A 16,427-nucleotide genomic window follows, 5' to 3' on the forward strand; every position below is an offset into this window, starting at 1 on the left:
TATAGAAATAAAATTTTAACAACATTTTATATAGGAATAAAATTTTGTCAAAATTTTCGCTAGGAATAAAATATTGGCAAAATTTTCTCTGGGAATAAAAAATTGGCAAAATTTTCTGTAGGGATAAAAAATTGGCAAAGTTTTCTCTAGGAATAAAATTTTGACAAAATTTTCTCTAGAAATAAAATATTGGCAAAATTTTCTCTAGAAATAAAAAATTGGCAAAATTTTCTCTAGGAATACAATTTTGACTATATCTTCTATAGGAATAAAAAATTTACCAAATTTTCTATAGAAGAGAAATTTTGACAAAATTTCATATAGGAATAAAATGTTGACAAACTTTTCTATAGAAATAACATTTTGACAAAATTTTCTATAGAAATAAAATTTTAACAAAATTTTATATAGGAATAAAATATTGGCAACATTTTCTCTGGGAATAAAAACTTGCCAAAATGTTCTCTGGGAATAAAAAATTGCCAACATTTTCTCTAAGAATAAAATTTTGACAAAATTTTCTCTAGAAATAGAATATTTGCAAAATTTTCTCTATGAATAAAAAATTGGCAAAATTTTCTATAGGAATAAAGTTTTGCTAAAATTTTCTAAAGGAATACAATTTTGACTATATATTCTATAGGAATAAAAAATGTACCAAATTTTCTATAGAATAGAAATTTTGACAAAATTTTATATAGGAATAAAATGTTGACAAACTTTTCTATAGAAATAAAATTGTGACAAAATTTTCTCTACAAATAAAATTTTGTCAAAATATCATCCGATAAATTAAATATGGGTATAAAGAGTCATTTTTATCTATGGAATAGAAATTTTGACAAAATTTTATATAGGAATAAAATGTTCACAAACTTTTCTATAGGAATAAAATTTTGACAAAATTTTCTCTAGAAATAAAATTTTGTCAAAATATCATCCGATAAATTAAATATGGGTATAAAGAGTAATTTTTATCGTATTCATATAGTGTTCTAAATGGCCGAAAAATAAAACCGGGAGTTCGGTCAACATGGATATGAACTCTATTCTATAGGGGGCAACACATCGAGCAGATTCCCGGGCCCCAAATAAATACCGTGGAAAAAAAATGATTTTTTGTTTGTTTTTAATTTGAAGATTCGCTGTACTTCTTAAAGCATGTAGATTCTAACTCTAAACCTTATTTAGTATACAGAAAGATTTCGAAAATTCCCCACAAAATTCTGGAAATTCCCAACCAAATCCTCAAGACCCCAACTCAAAATTTTCGTCCCCATCCATGCAAAATTATCCGCGATTTGTTGAAAAATCTCCAATACTGCTAGAGGTGTGCGCGTGACACGAAATTCTCGTGACACGCGTAAATCACGTGAGTCGTGAAGAAAATCTAAAGCAACTCTCGTGAATGTGCGTGAATGGGACTAAAATAAATATGTAGTGCGTGAGAAATAAAATCGGTTCGTGAATGTGCGTGAATAAAATTTCTGCAAAATCACGCTGACGAAAATAATCAAGATTTAATTCACGCTCATATTTTAACTGAAATTAATTTAACTCTAGAACTGTATTCTATATTTGAATTTTGTTACCTTGGTTAATTTCCGTTATCGTGAGTCTCGTGAATCGCGTGAATTGTTGTGAATCGTGCGTGAACGTGAGTCTTTAAAAGTATTTCGTGCGTGAGTACTGGTTTTCATTTCGTGAATGTGCGTGAGTGGGATTGGCTACGACACGTATCGTGCGTGAGCGTGCGTGAATAAATATTTTGCTTCGTGAATGTACGTGAGTGTGATATAAATTTCATTCACGCGCACACCTCTACTGCCAACACTGGATACGATTTAGTAAAATTATAATTATTTTAAATTTTTTAGTTCATTCGCCAAAAACCGTATTAAATTTAAGGAAATTTCCTCATTGCCATTGAAAATATAATAATTTCCACACTGAAAGGATATTTTTCTTTTCTGAAGAATGCAATTGTAGACAAGCAAAGTTTTTTTTAATGCTCAAAAATTTTCTTTCAAAGTACCTTAAAATTTTTAGAGACAATTGTTCAATTGCTTATCTATATATTTTAATTTGTCTTCTTGGCAAATATTTTCTACTTAAGTACCACTGTGATATCACAATTGACTGATTAGTCTAATTGAACCTGAAATATCGGGCTGTCACTATACCTACCTAACTACCACTGTGCGAGATTGGCGTAACTGATATTTGAAATTAAATGTAAACGTTTAGCAACTAACAGGCGGTTCCCTACCCCCTCCACTAACAGGAACAAGAAGCCAGTATATAATATGATAATATGCATCAAAGAAAACCATAATATTTATCGAATTATTTAAGAGAGACATTTTAACTAAATCAAAATGCTGTATTAAACTGAGTACGTCTACAGAAATAAAAAGCCATGCGTAATTAAACTACGCTTGCTTAGTTCAATTACATGCCAATTAGAAAAGGCTAAAAAGAGTATTGCATTGGCAATAACATGTAAAATTCGTTAACATAATGTTATTGGTTAACATAAGTACCATTACGGTGTTGTTATGCTCCAAAACACCAGGTTTCCTCTCTCTCTCTCTTACTCACCCATGCAAACTATCCACCCTCTCACACACTCTTTTCAGCAAACGCATGAGTGTTTGTTTTTTTGTATCTTTTAATTGATATTAACAAAGCTATGCCACATTGGCAACGAGAGTAAGAAAAACACAACGTATGCTAAAGCAACGATAGCAGAGATCTCTGTCGCCGTTAACTGCTCTGCCATTGCTGTTTGCCTTGTGAGTTTTTCAAATTGGATGACGCTGTAAGCAGAACGGTGGAAATTTTCTCTTTTTCAAATTGAACCTACTTGAATTATTTTCAGTACGTATTTGTACTTTGAAGTGAAACGGTATTTAGCGGATAATCAAGTAAACCGAAAAAAGGCAGCCAAGCAAATCAGGCAAAATAAAATCAACAACAACAAAAAGAAATACACAAGCCAACCAACCTCCAAGCAGCAAAGCTAACCAATCACAAATATTCTATCAATCTTACAATTCTTGTGGATTGTCGCCCCGCGTCATCGGTAGTCGGTACAATAATAACAAGTACAATACGTACGACGTACACGTCCCAAAAGAAAACTACATCGCATCTCATTTATAAGAGCCAGCCATAGGTAGTTTAGCGTGAATGTAATTTACGGTCGTTCGTGTGTGTGTATATGATTTTCGGTGTGCATGCAATAGCAACAATCCCAACCAATACAACACAACAAACGCAAATCAGCAGAAAAAGAAGTGACAACAAAACAAAAAATCAACCACCATTGAAACAAAAACAAAAAAGGAAAAAATTAAGAATTCAAGCAAGAAAGGAAAATTATACCAAAAAGGTAGAAAACAAAATTACAAGGCAGAAAACGAAATAAAAAAGAATTGTGTGTTTTTTATTCACAAGTGAATGGTAATATTGTAGCCATTGTAGTTGACCACCGTCTCGTGCTGGGCATACAAACAAGAATCGTTTCTAACGGCGAAAAAAAAATATTGCCAATCCAATAGGAAAAGAATTTCAAGAGAAACAACAACAACGCCAACTTAAGTGTCAAATAACGAATTTCTATATAAAGCCAGACTTGTTGGAGTATTTCCGTTTTCCATGCAAAATAATTGACAACGCCGTTGATTTTTACAAAAGTAAAACAAAAAAAAAAAACACACACACACAAGCCAAGCTAGAAGAAGAAGAATTAAGTAGAGAAAAAAGGTAAATTCTAAAAGAGTGTAGAGAAAAGTATAGGTGTAAGAGTGTTTGTGTGAGTGTATATATGTAAGCTTGTAATACAGAGAAGGCAAAAATCAAGAAATACGAGTTACAAGAAACAACAAAAAATACAAAACTAAAAAAAAATTTCATATAAATTTTGTTTTTGTTAACTTTACAAAGCTGCCGTAGTAGTTGCCGTCGGTTACCTTCGTCCTTCTGGCCTCTCAATTGTCTCTTTAATTCGCTGCATTTACCATCAAAGTGCATGTAATTCGAAAGTTGGAACTGTCAGTACTACAGCAACAGCAACAACAACTACAGCAAATGGTGATAATTGTTAATTTATTTTGTGTTACTGCTACTGGCGAATGTAATGCAAAATTTGCAATTTGATTTTGCCATTTCATTTTTTTGGTGGGGGGTATCTTACAATCTAGTGGTCCCCTCTTTTTTTTAAATTAAGTGAAAGTGTGAAGAAAAGCCAAGAGAGAGTGAGTAGTGCAGTGTCATGGTTTTTGAGACGTGCGCTTATAAGAAAATAAAAAAAAACACAAAGAAAGAAACAGGGTCAGAAAAATCTCATTTAATTCATAAAAACGGGGAAAAGTTCATAATCACAGTAAGAGGAAATTGTCAATATGATTAATCACATATATTGTGAAAAATCCATTTCTAAAAATACAAAACCTTTTAGTTAAAATTTATGAAACTCAGAGATATGGGTTTTGGCAAACATGGCGTTTTCGCCATAGTTTTGATTTTTTTTTGCTCTAGGGAAAAACTTGTTTGCATGCCTACTAGGGCGAAAAACAACTCCCTCTCGCCTGCTTTTATAAATGTTGTCTCACATAAACACATAGTTAACACGAAAACTTTTTTAAATCTACAAAAAAGTAAGAGAACAATAATGATTTGCAAAAATTCAATTTCCATTTGTTGTTTTTTATTTTTGTTAAAAGGAAAAACTTCCAAATTTCTATAATAATCCCCTCACCACCACCACCCAAAACTAATAAACAACATCCCCAGCATTTTTTCCCTCATATCCATAATGCATTTGTATAACTCTCCCTTTATTGTGAGACAAAAATTCCTATTTGAGAGTGAGAGAGTAGCAAACAATGCCAGTTAACACAACTTGTACTCCCCCAACAACTGTAACTGTAGCCATTGTTGCTAGAGCAGAGAAAATTGGAATTGCCAGTCGGGAATCAGTGTTGTCAATTTTAGAGGAAATAGGAAATCACTACAAAAAAAAACAAAATATTTCCAACTATTCGGTAGAAAGCAATGCAATGAAACTAATATTTATTGGGATATTTAAAAAGGATTGTTTTTATAGTTTTTTTTTTTTAAAGAAAATGAAACAAAGATATAAAAGCATATATGAAAAAGATTAGATGGTCAATGGAAGTATTCCTAATTTTTATCACGATTTTATTTGATTAATTTTTGAAATTACTTTATAAGATTCGATTAAAAATGTAATTTATTCATCATTCAATGATCGAATTAACATTCATTAAAAATTTATTATAAATAATAATTGAATATTTTTCTTTTATTTTATAGAGATATTTATTAAAAACACATTTGGAAGCTTTTCTTCCGTGTTATACCGATTTGTCAAGGGGACTTGTCTCCTAAAGTAGGTTGGAAATGGATATTAAGTTCGAAAATAAATCTGTAAAATCAAAATAAAATTATAATTTATTGGCAAATTTTATTGTATTTTGGTGGATATTGATCCAAAGCAACAAATGAAAAGTTCTATTCCCGCTCAAATTAATTATTAAAGAAAAGTAACGGCGCAAAACTGACATTTAGTGCGATAATGCGATCTTTATACCGGCCTTTACATATAATTCTGTTTTAATATTTATTTAGCTACGGCGTTAAAATATATTTCTTAATAATTTTATTAAGGGCGACCATATCAGAACAATATCTTCTAGGGAATATGGGGAAAAATCCAATTTTTGAATTTCAATGTTAGTCAAAAAGGAATAAACGATAAATTTCAAACGTGCTTGAATTTTTTACTAAGTACACTGAAAGAAAAGTTTTCTTTTTCAAGGAAATAAATTTTAGACATTATTCTTATAAAGCAAATAAAAAAAGATTATTGCGTCGCTAGCCATAAACTCACCACAATCACGCCATAAAGAAAATTCTTGGTAATGAATGAGAATTTCGTTTGTCTACAATTTCGTTCAGGAGGAAAGTACACTAAAAAAAAACAGTGAACCCACCAGGAAAAAAGTTTGGTTAATTCTAGAAATTTTAAATTATTTTTAGAAAATTTTAACTAAACAGTATTACAAACGCTGATAACACCAAAATAAGTAAACGTTTTTGGACAAATTCAAGAAAATTTATTAGACATAATTTTGTTGCAATTGTTGAAGAAGGAAAAAATTGCTGTTCTAAATTGCAAGAATGTCTTTAGTGCCATACGGTGCTCAAGATGGATGCATTTAAAATTTCTTTTTTGTAAAATTTACAAATTTGAAAAAATAATGAACTACTTTGTGAGAAGTACGAATTTTATGCTTCATTTAATTAAAATTTTTACTGTTTTTTAGTTAATTTAAGGCAAAAAATTATTAGAGTAAAGAAGACCTTCTCCTAACATAATAATTCCATGTATTAAAATAAAGTTAAATTGACTTTAGTGAAATGTAGAGTTCACTTTTTTGCGTGTATTTTTTTTGTAAAGTCGACTTTGAGAGACAAAAATTTGGTTATCGGAGAATTCATTTGTTAAAAGGTAATTTGCCTTCTTTCTAAACTTGAATACGATGCTTTGGAATCATATTCTTTATCACGTAAGGCATTAACTGTGGTGCATAACTCTCAAACAAATTTTTCCCTTTTAGAAGCCCTTTGTTTGGAATTTATGCTAAAGCCACAATCTTTTGATGTAAGTCACTTTTTTTGCGGCAGATAAACGACATATGTTTTCAACCAGCGGTAGCGGTACACAATGACTGTATTAAGCGGCGGGCAATTGTCCACTCGAAATGTAATAAAATTTTATAATTTTATTTGCTTTCTAATTGTGCTCGCAGAATCGATTGATGTATAATAATTTAACCATTTAATATTCCAATAAAAATTTTAGTTTAATTTAAATCAGTTTAATTTACTTAATTAAACCAGATTTAAAGTAATTTAATTTATTTTATTTTATTATAATTTAGTTTAATCTATATTCATTTAATTTAGTTTATTTTAATTTAATTTAATTTATTTTATTCTATTTTATTTTGTTTTATTTTATTTTAATTTAATTTAATGTAATTTAATTTAATTTGATTTAATTTAATTTAATTTAATTTAATTTAATTTAATTTAATTTAATTTAATCTAATTTAATTTAATTTAATTTAATTTATTTTAATTTAATTTAATTTAATTTAATTTAATTTAATTTAATTTCATTTCATTTAATTTAATTTAATTTAATTCAATTCAATTAAACAAATACTGTGAAGTTTACATTAGAAAAATCTTAACTATCACGTAATTGGCAACACTGACTATTTAACATCACATTGATGAGAAAAATCCAGTTAGAATTTTTCCTTGAGAGACAGAAGGAAACTACCACTATGTCAAACAGGAGAGAAAGGATTCCAAAGTTTTATAGAGACATAAGTGTTTAGTTGGGTGTGTGTGCGTGTATGTGTGTGTTTGCCGACAGTCAAACAACAGTTATATTGTTATGCCTTTCTCTTGTATATACTATAAGACAAAAACAACCACCCATTTAACACCCACCCGTTGGTGGCGTTGGCAATGCGATGTCTAAAACAAAACAGCAACAACAATAAATTTATAGAAATATTAATGAAATGCGTTTTTTTTGGTATTTACTTTGTCTAAAATACCGTTAAGTTGCCGACAAGACTTTAATTCATTTGAGATTCATGTTGTTGTTATTCTTAATGTGTAATTGTTATTTTCACCGTTATTTGTTATTATTATTATTCTCTTGGCATGTGAGTAAAATGCAAGAGAACAAGGTGTACAGAGCAGTGCTGCCGCTAGTGAAAAATTGAGTGAAGTAGATTTTGGAAAAAAGTGGAGTAGATTGAATAAAATTGAAGTAGCATTCATTTTTGAAAACAAAGCAATAGAATTCATTTTATTATATCCTCCACAATAGGATGGTATATTAACTTTGTTATTCCGTTTGTAACACATCGAAATATTAGAAATATTATAGAAATTTGGTATATGGTCTCTAACAACTATGCAAAAATTGGTCCACATCGGTTAATAATTTTATATAGCCCCCATATAAACCGATCCCCAGATTTGATCTCCGGAGCCCCTTGGAAGAGCAAAATTCATCTGATTCGGTTGAAATTTGGTACGTGGTGTTAATATATTGTATCCAACAACCATGCAGGAATTGGTTCATATCAGTCCATAATTATATATAGCTCCCTTATAAACCGATCCCCAGATTTGACCTCCGGTGCCTTATGGAGATGCAAAATTCATCCGATTCGGTTGAAATTTGTTACGTGGTGGTAGTATATGATATTTAACAACCATGCCAAAAGTGGTCCATATCAGTTCATAATCATATGTAGCCCCCATATAAACCGATCCCGAGATTTGGTTTTGGAGCCTCTTGGAGGAGCAAATTTCATCCGAGTCAGTTGAAATTTGGTACATTGTGCTATTATATGGCCGTTAACAACCATGTCTAACTAGGTCCATATAGGTCTATAGTTATATATAGCCCTCAGATAAATCGATCCCCAATCACACAAAATTGGTCCATATCAAGTTCATAATTGTATATAGCCCTCATACTTACCGATTCATCTTGCACATCACATATCCACACGTTATTTACTCATAATTTCACAGTTCACGCATTGACACTTGTACAAAGCAAAAATAAAGGGTTGCCATTCCAGCGATGAAAAATAGGGTTTGCATATGTTCAATGATTAAAACCGCTATGTTCATCGTATATGAGGAAACATTTTAAAATTTGAAGCAGAACAAAAAGTGAAGCAGATTTTTGGAAGAAGGAGTGACGAAGTAAATTTTGTGAAAATGAAGCAAAATACTTCGATTGAAGTAGTAGCGGCAGCACTGGTACAGAGGGTGGTAGTTAGAGAATTAGAGAGTTATAGGGCCAGATTTTTCATGGCTTGTGCGCGTTAACATTTCAGAGAATTTTTGTGTTTGTTCTTGGGCTTGTATAAAACCTGTGTATCCTAACAAGTCTCTTTGAAACATTAGAGAGCAACTATAGAGGGTATATCTCCCATACCAAAAAACAAAAAAACATTTGACAACGGCATAAAACGTTAAGCGGAACTTACGCACTTTTCTTATTGACGACTACTCTGCTTTGCTTGTGTCGTCTGCCGTTGTCGTCTGGCTTTTGTTTGCTGCCACAGCTACTGCTATTTTCTTGTTTCTCTCTTTCTCTCAATAACAGAAAAACTAAAATTTCCAATTCATTCACCCACAACCCATACACGCGATCAAAACAACAAACGGTAAAGTACTTTATAAGCATTTGAAGAAGAACTAAGAAAAATACAAGAAGAAGAAGAAGCAGATAGCAAAGCAAAAATAACAAAAATTATTGAAACGAAATAAAGAAAAATATAAAAACGCTAATGTTTTCCCTTATGTCGATGGACATTTCTTTTATGTGAACAATTTGACAAATACCACATTGGTCTTAGAATAAAAACAACAACAACAATAATCATACTTCATTTCCTCACACAAAATATACTTGTTTTTTTTTTACTCTATTTGTTGGCCTGTCTATCATAGCAAACGTAAAAAAAATAACAAAGCAGCCAAAGCCTCATCTCTCACTCTTTACTGTCACTTGACAGAACATCATCAGTTTTCTAAATGAAATGAACGAAAAATATAAAAAAAAAAAACAACAAAACGAAAATTATTACCCAACATTGAAAAATTTGTCAAATAAATGAAAAAAAAAAAAAACTGAAAACAAAATAAGACGACACACAGTCAAAAAGGAACGAAAAATTGTTGTAGTGAATGTGTTTTTTGCCTCGTTGTAAGTTTTCGAGCATAAACAGTGAAAACGTTGAAAAATTCAGTGAGCAATTTGTTATTTATTTTAATGAAAATAAAAGCCATAAAAAACGAGACATTTAATACCTAAACTGAAATATGTGAGATTCCCACAACAAATAATAAGCCAAAATTATTAATGAAAAGTGTTATTTTCTCTATGAACTCGGTGAAATTAAATTTAAATCCAAACCAAAACCAATGGAAAATTCTTTGTTTTTCCTGCAAACGAAGGTTGTGCTTCGTTGATTTTTTCCCCCATTGTTTCATATCCTTTATCTTTTGGGTTATTACAGATTTTTAATTCATCTATTACTACTACCACTTGATAATATTGTCCATCCATCTCTACAATTATTCTGTCCGTCTTTCCGTCTGTTGGTCTATCCTCATCCTTTTGTTTTCACTATAGAAATTATTTTCATCCCTGTTTCCTTATAATCTTTACTAAACTTCCATTCTGTTTGACTTTCCGCTTAAAGCAGTGTTGCCAGAAATAAGAATGTTATTGAATTTTTAAATAATATTGGATGAAACAAAATGAGATTTAAAGCATTTATAGGAAATATATTTGTCATAGAAAAACCTCGTAGTGGTGAAGAAATTTGTCATTAAAATGACAAAATTAATTTTTCGTTATTCTAAGATATTTTTAAGTAATATTGTAAATATACACAAAGATTTTTTTTCTGATTCAATCACGAAATTAATTAATCGAATTAATTTTTTAATTGAAATGTCTTCAATCACAGAAGTGTAATTGAAATCAATTAAAAAATTAATTGACAGTCAATTAAAAAATTAATTGATCCAATTAAAAAATTAATTGACAGTCAATTAAAAAATTAAATGATCCAGTTAAAAAAAATAATTGATACTATTAATTTGTGTGATTGATTTTTATTTCAATTAAAAAAAAATTTTTTTGAATCAATTAAATTTTTAATTGAATATTTTTTAAAACTCAATTAAGATTTTAATTGGAAAAATTTTCGTGAAAATTTTTTCTGTGCATACAAATATAATTAATACTAGTATTTTCACTTAAAAAAAGTATTAAAATTTTACATATTATCCAACAAAAAAATCGCAGCCAAAATTTAATGAACATGTTCTTTTTGAATCCGAAAGAGAAATAAACAATAATTTTGCAAAATTACTTTTTCTTATATTTTTTAGTATAAAACGAAATATTTTGTGCACATAAAAAATATATCATCAATATATTATCAATTAAAAAAATTTAATTAAAGCATCAACCGGTAACAAAACATAGGAAAAATGCAATGAAAATTTTCTTTTAGGATGCGGAAGTGTTGTGCAAAATTTGGCTTAGAAAAAATAAATTTCAAGTAATCTTGTCATATGGCGGAAATCATATTTTTAAGCATCCGCTGTATTGATTTCGCATTACAGACAAAGGAACACACAAAAAATTGTTTTTTCAGATTCAATCACGAAATTAATTGACCCAATTATTTTTTTGTTAATTGAAATGTTCAATGTTGAAATCTTCAATCACAGAAATGATAGTATCAATTAAAAAATTAATTGAAAGTCTATTAAAAAATTAATTGATCCATTAAAAAAATTAACTGATACTATTCATTTTTGTGATTGATTTTTCTTTCAATTAAAAATTTATTGAATCCATTAAAAATTAATTGAAATTTTCAAATTAAATCAAAAAAAAATTATGCCCAATTAAAACTGTGATTGATACTATCCCTTCGCGATTGAAGACATTGAATTAAATAATTAATTGGATCAATTAATTTCATGATTGAATCAGAAAAAAAAAATTTTTGTGCGTTGTATCTTCCAACAATTTCTTTGTATGTACATTCTCCTCTGGAACAAATTATAGATACGGGAAATTTCCATTTGTGATAAATTATTTTTTTTCTGGAGTAAGTAGAACCGAATTTATGATAAGCTTCTAAAGAATGATTTTAGCCTCAAAATAAAAGTCGGGGTTGAAATATTTGTCCTTAATTTAAAATTAGAAAGAAATCCCATTTCCAAAACTATGATTTTAAGGCCTTTTATAGGACAACTGGCGTTTGAAATCTATTTAAAGTCGATTTTGAAAGTGCGATGTGAATTAGGCGTAAGTTTAAAAATTCCAATTATAATCACGGTTGCCACAGCTGGTAGAATTCTACAAAAATTGCTAGATTTTTTACTGTTTGGTAGATTGGTAGAATTCTTGATGTTTTGGTAGATTTTGCAAAATATAACTCAAAAAAAGAGGCCTTCAATTCAATTTTTTATAGAAAATTTTTTTGGAAATAAAATTTTGAAAAAAAAAATTTGCTATAGAAATACAATTTTAACAAAATTCTCCATAGAAATAAAATGTTGACAAAATTCTCCATAGAAATAAAGATTTTACAAAATTCTCCATAGAAATAAAGATTTGACAAAATTCTCTATAGAAATAAAATGTTGACAAATTTATCTATAGAAATAAAATTTTGACCAAATTTTTTATAGAAATAAAATTTTTAACAAAATTTGCTATAGAAATAAAATTTTGACAAAATCCTATATAGAAATAAAATTTTGGTAAAATTTTCTATAGAAATAAAATTTTGACAAAATTTTCTATAGCAATAAAATGTTGACAAATTCTTTTACAGAAATAAAATTCTGACAAAATTTTCTATAGAAATAAAATTTTGACCAAATTTTCCATAGAAATAAAATTTTGACAAAAGTTTCTACAGAAATAAAATTCTGACAAAATTCTCTATAGAAATAAAATTCTGACAAAATTTTCTATAGAAATAAAATTTTGACTATATTTTCTATAGAAATAAAATGTTGACAAATTTTTCTATAGAAATAAAATTTTGACAAAATTCTCTATAGAAATAAAATTTTGACAAAATTTTCTATAGAAATAAAATTTTGACAAAATTTTCTATAGCAATAAAATGTTGACGAAAATTTTCATAGAAATAAAATTGTAATTTTTTAAGTTTGGTAGAATTTTTCTTAAAATTTTGGTAGATTATTTGTGACACGAATGGCAACCGTGACACACACTTCAAAGTAAAATGTGATTTTTAATATTTTCTATAGAAATACAATTTTGACAAATGTGTCTACAGAAATAAAATTCTGACAAAAGTTTCTATAGAAATAAAATTTTGACCAAATTTTCTATAGAAATAAAATTTTGGCAAAAGTTTCTACAGAAATAAAATTCTGACAAAATTCTCTATAGAAATAAAATTTTGACAAAATTTTCTATAGAAATAAAATTTTGACAAAATTTTCTATAGAAATAAAATTTTGACAAAATTCTCCATAGAAATAAAGATTTTACATAATTCTCCATAGAAATAAAGATTTGACAAAATTCTCTATAGAAATACAATTTTGACCAAAGTTTTTATAGAAATAAAATTTTTAACAAAATTTGCTATAGAAATAAAATTTTGACAAAATTCTCAATAGAAATAAAGATTTGACAAAATTCTCTATAGAACTAAAATTTTGACAAATTTTTCTATAGAAATAAAATTTTTACCAAATTTTCTATAGAAATAAAATTTTGACAAATTTTTGTATAGAAATAAAATTTGATCAAATTTTCTACAGAAATAAAATTCTGACAAAATTCTCTATAGAAATAAAATTTTGACAAAATTCTCTATAGATTTTCTATAGCAATAAAATGTTGACGAAAATTTTCATAGAAATAAAATTGCAATTTTTTTAAGTTTGGTAGAATTTTTCTTAACATTTTGGTAGATTATTTGTGGCACGAATGACAACCGCGATTGTAACACACACACACTTCAAAGTAAAATGTGATTTTAAATTAAAACAAAAACTTAAACCAAACATTTAAAATCCCCCAACTAACTCTTATGCTATGGTCACACTGGGCAGCAATAAAAAAGGAATCCGTCGCCACAACCAAACCAACAGACATTTTTAGCTCATATTGGATATATAAAATCGTTGTAGGTTTATTTTCCAAAAACCGTATGCTGATATTTGGAAAATGGTTCTGGAAAAATGTTTGCCAATCATTTTGGTCAAATATTTGCCTAGTGTGACCATAGCCTTAGCCTAGTTTTTAAGCTTTTTGTCTTTTATACAAAGATTCATTATCTCTGTGAAATTAATTTAAGGAACAATTTTCTATGGCTTTGATGTACACAAAGATTCGTATCTTAAATTTGATGAAAAATTAAAACGGTAGATTAAATTTAAAATTCCTGTATTTTAAAGAAATGTGTCCTTAAATTTGTCTTTCATATTTGTTTACGTTATAAAATTACCCATATCCATAGGATTTTAAAAGCCTGAAATATGACGATTTTGGAAAATCCAGAACACTAAGGCCAATTTAGCTTCCAATTTTAGCTCAAGGAAAATATTATGCTTTTTCACTTTAAATAAAAGAGAGTGTTTTTTTCACTTTAATTTTACTTTTGTATGTTAAATGAACTAACAAGAGCTTTTTATTAATTTAATTTAAAGATTATTTCCTTAAATTAAAAAAAAAAAAAATTCTTTAAGCAAAATTACATCACAGACGTGCACAACTATAAAGGATGCAGGCAAACATCCATATTCCAAAAATTATTGAAAAATTTCTTTAATCAAGGATTATAACCTTTGATTTAAATTAAATTCCTTTATTTAAAAAAAAAACACCTTTTCCACAAAATAGTTCAAAATTTCCTAAAATTTGTAAATCATGAACTTGGTTGGTATGGTGCTCAAGACTTTTTTGCAATATCTAACATAGCTACAATTTTTTCCTTTCTAAAATACGAAATTTTATTTCACAAATAATTTTTTTCTAATAAATTTTCTTGCATTGGTCGAAAAATATTAAATATTTAAAATATTAAAACTTCATGTAGATACAAATTTATACGATTAACCTAAATTTTCTTTCCTGGTGAGTTGATTTTTTATACCCTCCACCATAGGATGGGGGTATATTAACTTTGTCATTCCGTTTGTAACACATCGCAATATTGCTTTGAGACCCATAAAGTATATATATTCTGGGTCGTGGTGAAATTCTGAGTCGATCTAAGCATGTCCGTCCGTCCGTCCGTCTGTTGAAATCACGCTAACTTCCGAACGAAACAAGCTATCGACTTCAAACTTGGCACAAGTAGTTGTTATTGATGTAGGTCGAATGATATTGCAAATGGGCCATATCGGTCCACTTTTACGTATAGCCCCAATATAAACGGACCCCCTGATTTGGCTTGCGTAGCCTATAAGAGTAGCATATTTCATCTGATCCGGCTGAAATTTGGTACATGGTGTAAGTATATGGTCTCTAACAACTACGCAAAAATTGGTCCATATCGGTCCATAATTATATATAGCACCCATATAAACCGATCTCCAGATTTGACCTCCGGAGCCTCTTAGAGCAGCAAAATTCATCCGATCAGGTTGAAATTTGGTACGTGGTGTAACTATATGATCTCTAACAACCGTGCAGGAATTGGTCCATATCGGTCCATAATTATATATAGCCCCCATATAAACCGATCCCCCGATTTGGGCTCCGGAGCGTCTTAGAGGAGCAAAATTCATCCGATCCTGTTAAAATTTGGTACATGGTGTTAGTATATGGTCTTTAACAATCATGCAAGAATTGGTCCATATCGGTCCATAATTATATATAGCCCTCATATTAACCGATCCCCAGGTTTGGTTTGCGGATCCTCTAAGAGAAGCAAATTTCGTACGATCCGGTTGAAATTTGGTACGTGGTGTTGGTATATGGTTTCTAACAACCATGCAAAAATTGGTCCATATCGGCCCATAATTATATATAGCCCCCATATAAACCGATCCCCAGATTTGACCTCTGGATCCTCTTAGAGGAGCAAAATTTATCCGATCCGGTTGAAATTTGGAACATGATGTTGGTATATGGTCTCTAGCAACCATGCAAAAATTGGTCCACATCGGTCCATACTTATATATAGCCCCCATATAAACCGATCCCCAGATTTGGCTTGCGAAGCCTCAAAGAGAAGCAAATTTCATCCGATCCGGTTGAAATTTGGAACATGGTGTTACTATATGGTCTCTAACAACCGTGTCAGAATTGGTCCATGTCGGTCCATAATTATATATAGCCTCCATATAAACCGTTCCCCAGATTTGATCTCCGAAGCCTCTTGGAGGAGCAAAATTAATCCGATCCGGTTGAAATTTGCAACGTGGTGTTAGTATATGGCCGCTAACAACCATACCAAAATTGGTCCATATCGGTCTATAGTTATATATAGCCGATCCCCAATCACACAAAAATTGGTCCATATCGGTTCATTATCATGATTGCCACTCGAGCCAAAAATAATCTACCAAAATTTTATTTTTATAGAAAATTTTGTCAAAATGTTATTTCTATAGAAAATTTTGTCAAAATTTTATTTCTTTAGAAAATTTTGTCAAAATTTTATTTCTATTGAAAATTTTTTTCAAAATTTTATTTCTATAGAAAATTTTGTTAAAATTTCATTTCTATAGAGAATGTTGTCAAAATTTTATTTATATTGAAATCTTTGTCA

The 16,427-nt window shown here is 29.2% G+C and overlaps 1 protein-coding gene across 9 annotated transcripts in view; it reads left to right on the plus strand.

Moving 5' to 3' along the window:
• The first annotated feature begins 2,886 nt into the window (after positions 1–2,886).
• sm (heterogeneous nuclear ribonucleoprotein L) overlaps positions 2,887–16,427 on the plus strand; it is a 444,373-nt gene continuing 430,832 nt past the window's right edge. For 4 of the 9 annotated variants that reach the window (XM_075312812.1, XM_075312818.1, XM_075312819.1 and 1 more), the window contains exon 1: positions 2,887–3,768. The gene's annotated coding sequence lies outside the window, so the exon portion shown is untranslated. The other 5 variants (XM_075312813.1, XM_075312815.1, XM_075312817.1 and 2 more) reach the window with 5 other exon arrangements.

The sequence above is a fragment of the Haematobia irritans genome, chromosome 5, assembly GCF_050003625.1.
Source record: "Haematobia irritans isolate KBUSLIRL chromosome 5, ASM5000362v1, whole genome shotgun sequence".
In the NCBI taxonomy this organism is placed as follows: Eukaryota; Metazoa; Arthropoda; class Insecta; order Diptera; family Muscidae; genus Haematobia; species Haematobia irritans.